Source organism: Ranitomeya variabilis, chromosome 1 (assembly GCF_051348905.1).
Source record: "Ranitomeya variabilis isolate aRanVar5 chromosome 1, aRanVar5.hap1, whole genome shotgun sequence".
NCBI lineage: Eukaryota > Metazoa > Chordata > Amphibia > Anura > Dendrobatidae > Ranitomeya > Ranitomeya variabilis.
This window is the reverse complement of record NC_135232.1, coordinates 13,201,354-13,215,111: the sequence shown is the minus strand read 5'-3', so window position 1 is coordinate 13,215,111 and position 13,758 is coordinate 13,201,354.

The window sequence follows — 13,758 nt, the reverse complement described above, 5'->3', positions numbered from 1 at the left end:
TCTGTTATGGCGCTTGTGGATTCAGGCGCAGCCCTGAATTTGATGGACTTAGAGTATGCCAGGCGCTGTGGTTTTTTCTTGGAGCCCTTGCAGCATCCTATTCCATTAAGGGGAATTGATGCCACACCTTTGGCCAAGAATAAGCCTCAGTACTGGACCCAGTTGACCATGTGCATGGCTCCTGCACATCGGGAAGATATTCGCTTTTTGGTGTTGCATAATTTGAATGATGTGGTCGTGTTGGGTTTGCCATGGCTACAGGTCCATAATCCAGTATTGGACTGGAAATCAATGTCTGTGTCCAGTTGGGGTTGTCAAGGGGCCCATGGTGATGTTCCAGCGTTGTCAATTTCTTCTTCCACTCCTTCTGAAGTACCTGAGTTTTTGTCGGATTACCAGTATGTATTTGATGAGCCCAAGTCCAGTGCCCTGCCTCCTCATAGGGATTGTGATTGTGCTATTAATTTGATTCCTGGTAGTAAGTTTCCTAAAGGCCGACTTTTCAATTTATCTGTGCCAGAACACGCCGCTATGCGGAGCTATATAAAGGAGTCCTTGGAGAAAGGGCATATTCGCCCGTCGTCATCACCGTTAGGAGCAGGGTTCTTTTTTGTGGCCAAGAGGGATGGTTCTCTGAGACCTTTTATAGATTACCGCCTTCTTAATAAAATCACGGTCAAATTTCAGTACCCTTTTCCACTATTGTCTGATTTGTTTGCTCGGATTAAGGGGGCTAGTTGGTTTACCAAGATAGATCTTCGAGGAGCGTATAATCTTGTGCGTATTAAGCGGGGCGATGAATGGAAAACCGCGTTTAATACGCCCGAGGGCCATTTTGAGTATCTGGTGATGCCATTCGGGCTTTCTAATGCGCCATCTATATTCCAGTCCTTTATGCATGACATCTTCTGAAAGTATCTGGATAGATTCATGATAGTATATTTGGATGATATTTTGGTCTTTTCGGATGATTGGGAGTCTCATGTGAAGCAGGTCAGAATGGTGTTCCAAGTCCTTCGTGCTAATTCCTTGTTTGTGAAGGGGTCTAAGTGTCTCTTCGGAGTTCAGAAGGTTTCCTTTTTGGGCTTCATTTTTTTCCCTTCTACTATCGAGATGGATCCAGTTAAAGTCCAGGCCATTTATGATTGGACTCAGCCTACATCTGTAAAGAGCCTTCAGAAATTCCTGGGCTTTGCGAATTTTTACCGTCGCTTTATCGCTAATTTTTCTAGTGTTGTCAAACCACTGACTGATTTGACCAAGAAAGGTGCGGATGTGGTAAATTGGTCCTCTGCGGCCGTTGAGGCGTTTCAGGAGCTGAAACGTCGTTTTTCTTCGGCCCCTGTGTTGTGTCAGCCAGATGTTTCGCTCCCTTTTCAGGTCGAGGTTGATGCTCCTGAGATTGGAGCAGGGGCTGTTTTGTCTCAGAGAAGTTCTGATGGCTTTGTGATGAAGCCATGTGCTTTCTTTTCTAGAAAGTTTTCGCCTGCTGAGCGTAATTATGATGTTGGCAATTGGGAGTTGTTAGCCATGAAGTGGGCATTCGAGGAGTGGCGACATTGGCTTGAGGGCGCCAAGCATCGCGTGGTGGTCTTGACGGATCACAAGAATCTGACTTATCTCGAGTCTGCCAAGCGGTTGAACCCTAGACAGGCTCGATGGTCACTGTTTTTCTCCCGTTTCGATTTCGTGGTTTCATACCTTCCGGGTTCTAAGAATGTGAAGGCTGATGCCCTTTCAAGGAGTTTTGTGCCTGATTCTCCAGGAGTTTCTGAGCCGGCTGGTATTCTCAAAGAGGGGGTAATTTTGTCTGCCATCTCCCCTGATTTGCAGCGGGTTCTACAGGAGTTTCAGGCGGATAGACCTGACCGCTGTCCTGCAGAGAGACTGTTTGTCCCTGATAGATGGACTAGTAGGGTTATCTCGGAGGTTCATTGTTCGGTGTTGTCTGGTCATCCTGGAATTTTTGGTACCAGAGATTTGGTGGCTAGGTCCTTTTGGTGGCCTTCCTTGTCGTGGGATGTACGTTCTTTTGTGCAGTCCTGTGGGACTTGTGCTCGGGCGAAGCCCTGCTGTTCTCGTGCCAGTGGGTTACTTTTGCCCTTGCCGGTCCCGAAAAGGCCCTGGACGCATGTTTCCATGGATTTTATTTCAGATCTCCCTGTCTCTCAAAGGATGTCGGTCATCTGGGTGGTTTGTGATCGCTTCTCTAAGATGGTCCATTTGGTACCCTTGCCTAAGTTGCCTTCATCCTCTGATTTGGTTCCGTTGTTTTTCCAGCATGTGGTTCGTTTGCATGGCATTCCGGAGAACATTGTGTCGGACAGAGGTTCCCAGTTTGTTTCGAGGTTTTGGCGGTCCTTTTGTGCTAAGATGGGCATTGATTTGTCTTTTTCTTCGGCTTTCCATCCTGAACAAATGGCCAAACTGAACGAACCAATCAGACTTTGGAGACCTATCTGAGATGCTTTGTTTCTGCTGATCGGGATGATTGGGTGACCTTCTTGCCATTGGCTGAGTTCGCCCTTAATAATCGGGCCAGTTCGGCTACTTTGGTTTCACCTTTTTATTGTAATTCTGGTTTCCATCCTCGTTTCTCTTCAGGGCAGGTTGAGCCTTCGGACTGTCCTGGTGTGGATTCTGTGGTGGACAGGTTGCAGCAAATTTGGACTCATGTAGTGGACAATTTGATATTGTCACAGGAGAAGGCTCAACGTTTCGCTAACCGCCGTCTCCGTGTTGGTCCTCGACTACGTGTTGGGGATCTGGTTTGGTTGTCATCTCGTTATGTTCCTATGAAGGTTTCTTCTCCTAAGTTTAAGCCTCGTTTTATTGGGCCTTATAAGATTTCTGAAATCCTCAATCCTGTGTCATTTCGTTTGGACCTTCCAGCTTCTTTTGCCATCCATAATGTGTTCCATAGGTCGTTGTTGCAGAGATATGTGGCGCCTATGGTTCCTTCCGTTGACCCTCCTGCTCCGGTGTTGGTTGAGGGAGAATTGGAGTATGTGGTGGAGAAGATTTTAGATTCTCGTATCTCGAGATGGAAACTTCAGTATCTGGTCAAATGGAAGGGCTATGGTCAGGAAGATAATTCCTGGGTTCTTGCCTCCGATGTCCATGCTGCCGATTTGGTTCGTGCCTTTCATTTGGCTCGTCCTGATCGGCCGGGGGGTTCTGGTGAGGGTTCGGTGACCCCTCCTCAAGGGGGGGGTACTGTTGTGAACTCTGTTCTCGAACTCCCTCCTGTGGTCAGGAATGGTATTTCTGTGAGTTCTGTCCGTGGGTTCCCTCTGGTGGCTGAAAGTGGAGCTGCTGGTCTTGAAGTGGCTTCCTCAGCTGCATCGATTAGGACTGGGCTGGTTCCTCTATTTAACTCTGCTCAGATCGTTACTTGATGCCAGCTGTCAATGTATCAGTACTGGTTCAGATCTCACTTGGATCTCCTGATGACCTGTCTACTTCAGCAGAAGCTAAGTCCCTGCTAAGCTCATTTGTTGTTCATTTGTGTGCTGAATATATTTCTGAGTACCTGCTAAGTTTCTGTCCAGCTGGCTATCATGATATTGTCTCGCTAGCTGGAAGCTCTGGGTTGCAGAGTGGCACCACCACACCGTGAGTCGGTGCGGGGGTTTTTTGCTCACTCTGCGTGGCTTTTTGTAGTTTTTTGTGCTGACCGCAAAGATCCCTTTATCTATCTTCTGTCTATTTAGTAAGTCTGGCCTCCTTTGCTGAAACCTGTCTCATTCCTGTGTTTGTGCCTTCCTCTTAACTCACAGTCAATATATGTGGGGGGCTGCCCTTTTCCTTTGGGGAATTTCTCTGAGGCAAGGTGAGGCTATATTTCTCTTTAGGGGTAGTTACCTCTCAGGCTGTGAAGAGTCGTCTAGGCAGAGTCAGGCACGATCCACGGCTAATTCTAGTGTGTGTGATAATAGGATTAGGGTTGCGGTCAGCAGAGCTCCCACTTCCCAGAGCTTGCTCTATTTTGCAGTTTGACTATCAGGTCATTCCAGGTGCTCTGTTATGACCCCAGTGGACAGGGTCTCAGAGGAACGTGTAAGTCTGCGAGATACAAAAATCCAGCTCATAGGGCTGTGGTAACTGGGTTGACCAAATAGCTACTCCTAACGCCAACACTAGAAGTAGCCGGGGATCATGCCTACGGTGATCGCTAGATGACTCGCGCCAGCCGGAGAATCTAACTACCCCTAGGAGAAGAAAACAAAGACCTCTCTTGCCTCCAGAGAAAGGGACCCCAAAGCAAGATACAAGCCCCCCACAAATAATAACGGTGAGGTAAGAGGAAGTGACAAACACAGAAATGAACCAGGTTCAGCAAAGAGAGGCCAGCTTACTAATAGCAGAATAAAGCAAGATAACTTATCTGGTCAACAAAAACCCTATAAAAATCCACGCTGGAGATTCAAGAACCCCCGAACCGTCTAACGGTCCGGGGGGAGAACACCAGCCCCCTAGAGCTTCCAGCAAAGGTCAGAATACAGATTGGAACAAGCTGGACAAAAATACAAAACAAAACAAAAGCAAAAAGCAAAGAAGCAAACTTAGCTTGAAAAACAGGAACCAGGATCAGAGGACAAGAGCACAACAGATTAGCTCTGATTTCAACGATGCCAGGCATTGAACTGAAGGTCCAGAGAGCTTATATAGCAACGCCCCTGAACTAACGGCCCAGGTGAGGATATAGGAAAAGACAGACGCTCCAGAGTCAAATCACTAATGACCACTAGAGGGAGCAAAAAGCAAAATCACAACAGTACCCCCCCCTTAGTGAGGGGTCACCGAACCCTCACCACGACCACCAGGGTGATCAGGATGAGCGGCGTGAAAGGCACGAACTAAATCGGCCGCATGAACATCAGAGGCGACCACCCAGGAATTATCTTCCTGACCATAGCCCTTCCATTTGACCAGGTACTGAAGCCTCCGCCTGGAGAGACGAGAATCCAAGATCTTCTCCACCACGTACTCCAACTCGCCTTCAACCAACACTGGAGCAGGAGGCTCAGCAGAAGGAACCACAGGCAGAACGTACCGCCGCAATAAGGACCTATGAAACACGTTGTGGATAGCAAACGACACAGGAAGATCCAGGCGAAAGGATACAGGATTAAGAATTTCCAATATCCTGTAAGGCCCAATAAAACGAGGTTTAAATTTGGGAGAGGAAACCTTCATAGGAACAAAGCGGGAAGAAAGCCACACCAAATCCCCAACACGTAGTCGGGGACCCACACCGCGGCGGCGGTTGGCAAAGCGCTGAACCCTTTCCTGTGACAACTTCAAGTTGTCCACCACAAGATTCCAGATCCGCTGCAACCTATCCACCACAGAATCCACCCCAGGGCAGTCAGAAGGTTCCACATGACCCGAAGAAAAACGAGGGTGGAAACCAGAGTTGCAGAAAAACGGCGAAACCAAAGTGGCGGAACTAGCCCGATTATTAAGGGCAAACTCAGCTAACGGCAAGAAGGTCACCCAATCGTCCTGATCAGCAGAGACAAAACACCTCAAATAAGCCTCCAAAGTCTGATTAGTTCGCTCCGTCTGTCCATTAGTCTGAGGATGGAAAGCAGACGAAAACGACAAGTCAATGCCCATCCTACTACAAAAGGATCGCCAGAATCTGGAAACGAACTGGGATCCTCTGTCTGACACAATATTCTCAGGGATGCCGTGCAAACGAACCACGTTCTGGAAAAACACAGGAACCAGATCGGAAGAGGAAGGCAGCTTAGGCAGAGGAACCAAATGGACCATCTTGGAGAAGCGATCACATATAACCCAGATAACAGACATGCCTTGAGACACCGGAAGATCAGAAATGAAATCCATGGAGATATGTGTCCAAGGTCTCTTAGGGACAGGCAAGGGCAAGAGCAACCCGCTGGCACGAGAACAGCAAGGCTTAGCTCGAGCACAAGTCCCACAGGACTGTACAAATGACCGCACATCCCTAGACAAGGAAGGCCACCAAAAGGATCTGGCCACCAGATCTCTGGTGCCAAAAATTCCTGGGTGACCTGCCAACACCGAGGAATGAACCTCGGAAATGACTCTGCTGGTCCACTTATCAGGCACAAACAGTCTGTCAGGTGGACAAGAATCAGGCCTATCAGTCTGAAATCTCTGCAACACACGTCGCAGATCTGGAGAAATAGCTGACAAGATAATACCATCCTTAAGAATACCAACAGGTTCAGCGACTCCAGGAGCATCAGGCACAAAGCTCCTGGAAAGAGCATCGGCCTTCACATTCTTTGAACCTGGTAAATACGAGACAACAAAGTCAAAACGGGAGAAAAACAATGACCAGCGGGCCTGTCTAGGATTCAGGCGTTTAGCAGACTCGAGATACATCAGATTTTTGTGATCAGTTAAGACCACCACACGATGCTTAGCACCCTCGAGCCAATGACGCCACTCCTCAAATGCCCATTTCATGGCCAACAACTCCCGATTGCCCACATCATAATTTCGCTCCGCAGGCGAAAACTTCCTAGAGAAAAAGGCGCAAGGTCTCATAACAGAGCAACCAGGGCCTCTCTGCGACAAAACGGCCCCTGCTCCAATCTCTGAAGCATCCACCTCAACTTGAAAGGGAAGCGAAACATCAGGCTGGCACAAAACAGGCGCCGAAGTAAATCGACGTTTCAACTCCTGGAAAGCCTCCACGGCAGCAGGAGCCCAATTAACCACATCGGAGCCCTTCTTGGTCATATCCGTCAAAGGTTTCACAATGCTAGAAAAGTTAGCGATAAAACGACGGTAGAAGTTAGCGAAACCCAAGAACTTCTGAAGACTCTTAACTGACGAGGGCTGAGTCCAATCAAGAATAGCTCGGACCTTGACTGGGTCCATCTCCACAGCAGAAGGGGAAAAAATGATCCCCAAAAAGGGAACCTTCTGTACACCAAAAAGACACTTTGAGCCCTTGACAAACAAAGAATTTTCACGCAAAATTTTAAAGACCATCCTGACCTGCTCCACATGCGAGTCCCAATTATCAGAAAAAAACAGAATATCATCCAGATAAACGATCAAAAATTTATCCAGATAGTTCCGGAAAATGTCATGCATAAAGGACTGAAAAACTGAAGGGGCATTAGAGAGCCCAAAAGGCATCACCAAGTACTCAAAATGACCTTCGGGCGTATTGAATGCGGTTTTCCATTCATCACCTTGCTTAATGCGCACAAGGTTGTACGCACCACGAAGGTCTATCTTGGTAAACCACTTGGCACCCTTAATCCGGGCAAACAAGTCAGACAACAGCGGCAAAGGATACTGAAATTTGACAGTGATCTTATTTAAAAGCCGATAGTCAATACAAGGCCTCAAAGATCCGTCCTTTTTAGCCACAAAAAAAGAATCCCGCACCAAGAGGGGAAGAAGACGGACGGATGTGTCCTTTCTCCAGAGACTCCTTGATATATGAACGCATAGCGGTATGTTCAGGTATCGACAGATTAAACAGTCTTCCCTTAGGAAATTTACTGCCTGGAATCAAATCTATTGCACAGTCACATTCCCTATGAGGAGGCAATGCACTGGACCTGGACTCGCTAAAGACATCCTGATAATCAGACAAATACTCCGGAACTTCCGAAGGCGTAGAAGAAGCAATAGACACAGGCAGGGAATCCTCATGAATACCAAGACAGCCCCAACTAGACACTGACATAGCCTTCCAGTCAAGGACTGGATTATGGGTCTGTAACCATGGCAGCCCCAAAACAACCAAATCATGCATTTTATGTAGAACGAGAAAACGTATCACCTCGCGGTGTTCAGGAGTCATACACATGGTAACCTGTGTCCAATACTGCGGCTTATTTTCTGCCAATGGCGTAGCATCAATACCCCTAAGAGGGATAGGATTTTCTAATGGTTCAAGAATAAAACCACAGCGCTTAGCAAATGAAAGATCCATAAGACTCAGGGCAGCACCTGAATCTACAAACGCCATGACAGGATAAGATGACAATGAGCAAATCAAAGTTACAGACAGAATAAACTTAGGATGCAAATTACCAACGGTGACAGGACTAACAACCTTAGATATACGTTTAGAGCATGCTGAGATAACATGTGTAGAATCACCACAGTAGTAGCACAAGCCATTCCGGCGTCTATGAATTTTCCTCTCATTTCTAGTCAGGATTCTATCACATTGCATCAAATCAGGTGTCCGTTCAGACAACACCATGAGGGAATTTGCGGTTTTTCTATCACATTGCATCACATCAGGTGTCTGTTCAGACAACAACATGAGGGAATTTGCGGTTTTGCGCTCCCGCAACCGCCGGTCAATTTGAATAGCCAGGGACATGGTATCATTCAGACCTGTGGGAATGGGAAAACCCACCATAACATTCTTAATGGCTTCAGAAAGGCCATTTCTAAAATTAGCGGCCAGTGCACACTCGTTCCAATGTGTCAGCACGGACCATTTCCGAAATTTTTGGCAATACACCTCAGCCTCGTCCCGGCCCTGAGACATAGCCAGCAAGGCTTTCTCTGCCTGAATCTCAAGATTGGGTTCCTCATAAAGTAAACCGAGCGCCAGAAAAAACGCATCAATATCAGCCAATGCCGGATCTCCTGGCGCCAGCGAAAAAGCCCAATCTTGAGGGTCACCCCGTAAGAATGAAATAACAATTTTTACTTGTTGAGCAGAGTCTCCAGACGAACAAGGTTTCAGGGACAAAAACAATTTACAATTATTCCTGAAATTCCTAAACTTAAATCGGTCTCCTGAAAACAGTTCAGGAATCGGAATCTTGGGTTCAGACCTAGGATTTCTGATAACATAATCTTGTATACCCTGCACACGAGCGGCAAGCTGGTCCACACTTGTAATCAAGGTCTGGACATTCATGTCTGCAGCAAGCTTAAGCCACTCTGAGGTAAAGGGGAAAAGAAAAAAAAAAAAAAAAATGAGAGAGGGAAAAAAAAAAACTCAAAATTTTCTTTCTTATAATCCCACTTCTGCAATGCATTAAACATTTAATACTGGCCTGGCATAATGTTATGACCCCAGTGGACAGGGTCTCAGAGGAACGTGTAAGTCTGCGAGATACAAAAATCCAGCTCATAGGGCTGTGGTAACTGGGTTGACCAAATAGCTACTCCTAACGCCAACACTAGAAGTAGCCGGGGATCATGCCTACGGTGATCGCTAGATGACTCGCGCCAGCCGGAGAATCTAACTACCCCTAGGAGAAGAAAACAAAGACCTCTCTTGCCTTCAGAGAAAGGGACCCCAAAGCAAGATACAAGCCCCCCACAAATAATAACGGTGAGGTAAGAGGAAATGACAAACACAGAAATGAACCAGGTTCAGCAAAGAGAGGCCAGCTTACTAATAGCAGAATAAAGCAAGATAACTTATCTGGTCAACAAAAACCCTATAAAAATCCACGCTGGAGATTCAAGAACCCCCGAACCGTCTAACGGTCCGGGGGGAGAACACCAGCCCCCTAGAGCTTCCAGCAAAGGTCAGAATACAGATTGGAACAAGCTGGACAAAAATACAAAACAAAAGCAAAAAGCAAAGAAGCAAACTTAGCTTGAAAAACAGGAACCAGGATCAGAGGACAAGAGCACAACAGATTAGCTCTGATTTCAACGATGCCAGGCATTGAACTGAAGGTCCAGAGAGCTTATATAGCAACGCCCCTGAACTAACGGCCCAGGTGAGGATATAGGAAAAGACAGACGCTCCAGAGTCAAATCACTAATGACCACTAGAGGGAGCAAAAAGCAAAATCACAACAGTGCTCCTAACCACCAGGTCCATAACAGTCAATGTCGAGAGCAACAGACACTTCAACAAACTGCTGCTAGACAAGCCCAGGATGTGTGTGGAATCTCACAGACAACATCACCAACAGGAGACACCGCAACAAACTGCCACCAGACAAGCCCAGGATGTGGAATCTCACAGACGTCGGGAACAGGAGACATCACAACAAACTGCCGCCAGACAAGCCCAGGATGTGGAATCTCACAGACAACGTCGGGAACAGGAGACATCACAACAAACTGCCGCCAGACAAGCCCAGGATGTGGAATCTCACAGACAATGTCGGGAACGGGAGACATCAAAACAAACTGCCACCAGTCAAGCCCAGGATGTGGAATCTCACAGACAACATCGCCAACAGGAGACACCACAACAAACTGCCGCCAGACAAGCCCAGGATGTGGAATCTCACAGACAATGTCGCCAACAGGAGACACCACAACAAACTGCCGCCAGACAATCCCAGGATGTGGAATCTCACAGACAATGTCGGGAACGGGAGACATCAAAACAAACTGCCACCAGTCAAGCCCAGGATGTGGAATCTCACAGACAACATCGCCAACAGGAGACACCACAACAAACTGCCGCCAGACAAGCCCAGGATGTGGAATCTCACAGACAATGTCGCCAACAGGAGACACCACAACAAACTGCCGCCAGACAATCCCAGGATGTGGAATCTCACAGACAATGTCGGGAACGGGAGACATCAAAACAAACTGCCACCAGTCAAGCCCAGGATGTGGAATCTCACAGACAACATCGCCAACAGGAGACACCACAACAAACTGCCGCCAGACAAGCCCAGGATGTGGAATCTCACAGACAATGTCGCCAACAGGAGACACCACAACAAACTGCCGCCAGACAATCCCAGGATGTGGAATCTCACAGACAATGTTGGGAACAGGAGACATCACAACAAACTGCCGCCAGACAAGCCCAGGATGTGGAATCTCACAGACAACGTCGCCAACAGAAGACACCACAACAAACTGCCGCCAGACAAGCCAAGGATGTGGAATCTCACAGACAATGTCGGGAACATGAGACATCACAATAAACTGCCGCCAGAGAAGCCCAGTATGCGAAATCTCACAGACAACGTCGCCAACAGAAGACACCACAAAAAACTGTCGTACGACAGGAACAACATGATCGCCAAATTCATAAAAAACTAATGCTCTACCAACTAAGGCAAGCCCAGGACAATATTCAACAACTTGCACATTATGTAACAGACAATGAAAGTACAATTATTGAACACTACTGTGGGAATATGAATGCAGTTTGCTCTAAATGCGACTCTCAGAATTTCATTGATGAAAAAGCCATCTGACAATCAGTTTACTCAATGCTGCCAAAAAGGAAAAGTTATGCTACCGAGACCTCACTACTCAGATCTATTTGAGTAACAGAGGGCTATACAAAATGGTACTGAAATGCCTTCTATTGTCATGGCCATTAAACAAGAACGTAAACAGGACTTTACAACAAACCATGTGTAAGTGAGGTCGCAGTTGTTTTTCAAAACGATGATGGAGAGCCTCCTTTTCAAAGGGATATATTAGTCCATCTTAAGCCAGACCAAAACAATTCTTTGGTTCCTAAGACACAACGAATTAGCATTTTGCACAGCAACCTTGATGCTCTTCTGTATCCTCTATTCTTTCCAAGAGGTGATCAAGGGTGGCATGAAAACCTAAACCAGCAAGGAACCTCAAGAAGAATTACGCAGCTGCAATACTACAGTTTTCTTCTGTCTGTCCGAAATTACTTCAATCCTATTTTAACTGGTGGGAAACTGACACAACTGTACTTAGTTGACGCATATGTTAAAATTGAAGCTAATCGTCTAAATTTCATAAGAATGAACCAAAAACAACTTAAAGTTGAAGACTACTGTGCTCTTCAAGAACATTTGCAAAAACAATCAATTGAAAAAGGAATTCCAATTGGAAAAGTAGTAATTCTTCCGTCGTCGTTTGAAGGTAGCCCCCGCAACATGCAACAGCGTTATCAAGATGCAATGGCAATAGTAACAAAGTACGGAAGACCTGACATTTTTGTGACAATGACCTGTAATCCTAAATGGCCGTAAATTACCGAAAATCTAGAACCCTGGCAAAAAGTTGAACACAGACCGGACTTAGTCGCACGTGTATTTCGACTGAAACTCAGCAGCCTTTTGAAAGACATAAAAAATGGGCTTTTTGGAACAGTAGTAGCAATGGTACACGTCATATAGTTTCAGAAACGAGGTCTCCCACATGCGCATATACTAATTATCTTAGACGCAGATTCAAAGTTTCGTACGGAGGAAGAAATTGACAACATAGTGTGGGCTGAAAATCCTAACCAAGAAAAGTATCCTGAACTGTATAATATTGTAGTCTCTCATATGGTTCATGGCCCATGTGGTGTAGCAAATCCAAAAAGTCCATGCATGGAAAACGGAAAGTGTACAAAAGGGTTTCCAAAGAAGTTGAAACAGCACACTATTAAAGACTTGGATGGCTACCCATCCTACCGGCAACAACACATTGATAACATTGTTTGCAACAAAAAAAATTATAAATAACTCATGGATAGTCCCATGCAACCCGTACTTATCAAAACGCTACAACTGTCACATCAATGTAGAAATCTGTGCTTCAATAAAAAGTGTGAAATATCTTTTCAAGTACATCTACAAGGGGCATGACAAAGCTAACATCGAAATACAACAGAAAACAGTCAATCACGATGAATCATCAACCTTTGTTGACACAAGATACGTCAGTGCTCCAGAAGCTGCTTGGAGGATATTTGCGTTTCCAATGCATTCACAGTCCCATGCCATTACACGTTTAGCTATTCATTTACCAAATCAACAGCAGCTTTATTTCTTTGAAGATGCTGAAGTCAAAGATGTCTCAAAAACTTTAAGCACGACGTCAACATTTATGGAATGTTTTTTGCTGAACAAACGTGACGAAAACGCAAGGCAGTATTTGTACTGAGAGATTCCAGAGCATTACGTTTGGAATAAAACTTGGAATCCAAGACAATGAGGAGTTAGCAGAATAATTGGACGCATGTATACTGTTAGTGTCAAGGATCAAGAAAGATATTGCCTTCGGCTGTTACTACCGCATGTCAAAGGAGCCACAAGTTATGAGGATTTGAAAACAGTTAACGGACTATTGCAGGATACATTTAAAGCTGCAGCTTTGGCTTTAGGACTTCTATTGGATGATACTGTGTGGAGACTTACTTTAGAAGACGCAGTTACCCTACATATGCCTAAGCAACTTCGTGAATGGTTTGCCTACATCTGTGTATTTGGACCACCTACATATGCAGCTCAACTTTGGGCAAATTTTAAAGAAGATCTAATCGAGGATTACTGTTTACATTTTCACAACAGAAGTGGAAATTGTCAAAATTGTGAATCTTATGCCATGCAAGTGGTCCAAAATGTCTTACTACTGCATGCAAAAACGTTTTCAGACTTTAATTTGCCACAGCCTGCAATTCAAGTTCCACAAGTTCCAGAGTATGACGAAGCTTACGAATTATTGTTGGCAACAGAGAAAAGAAACTCCTTAAATGAACAACAATGGATTGCATATGACACTATTGTGAGCGCTATAGAAAACCAAGCAGATGCAAGGCCAAAATGTTTCTTTATTGACGGTCCAGGAGGGAGCGGTAAAACATACCTCTGTGAAGCTTTAATGCATCACGTTAGAGGGTTGGGAAAAGTCGTATTGCCATCGGCTACAACAGGGATTGCAGCAAACCTTTTACGAGGAGGTCGCACTGTCCATTCACTCTTTGGGATACCAGTTCCAGTCAACGAAATCTCTGTTTCCAGAATAAAACAAGACACATTTGCAGGAAGACTGTTAAAGAACGCAAATCTTTTCATACTTGACGAGTGC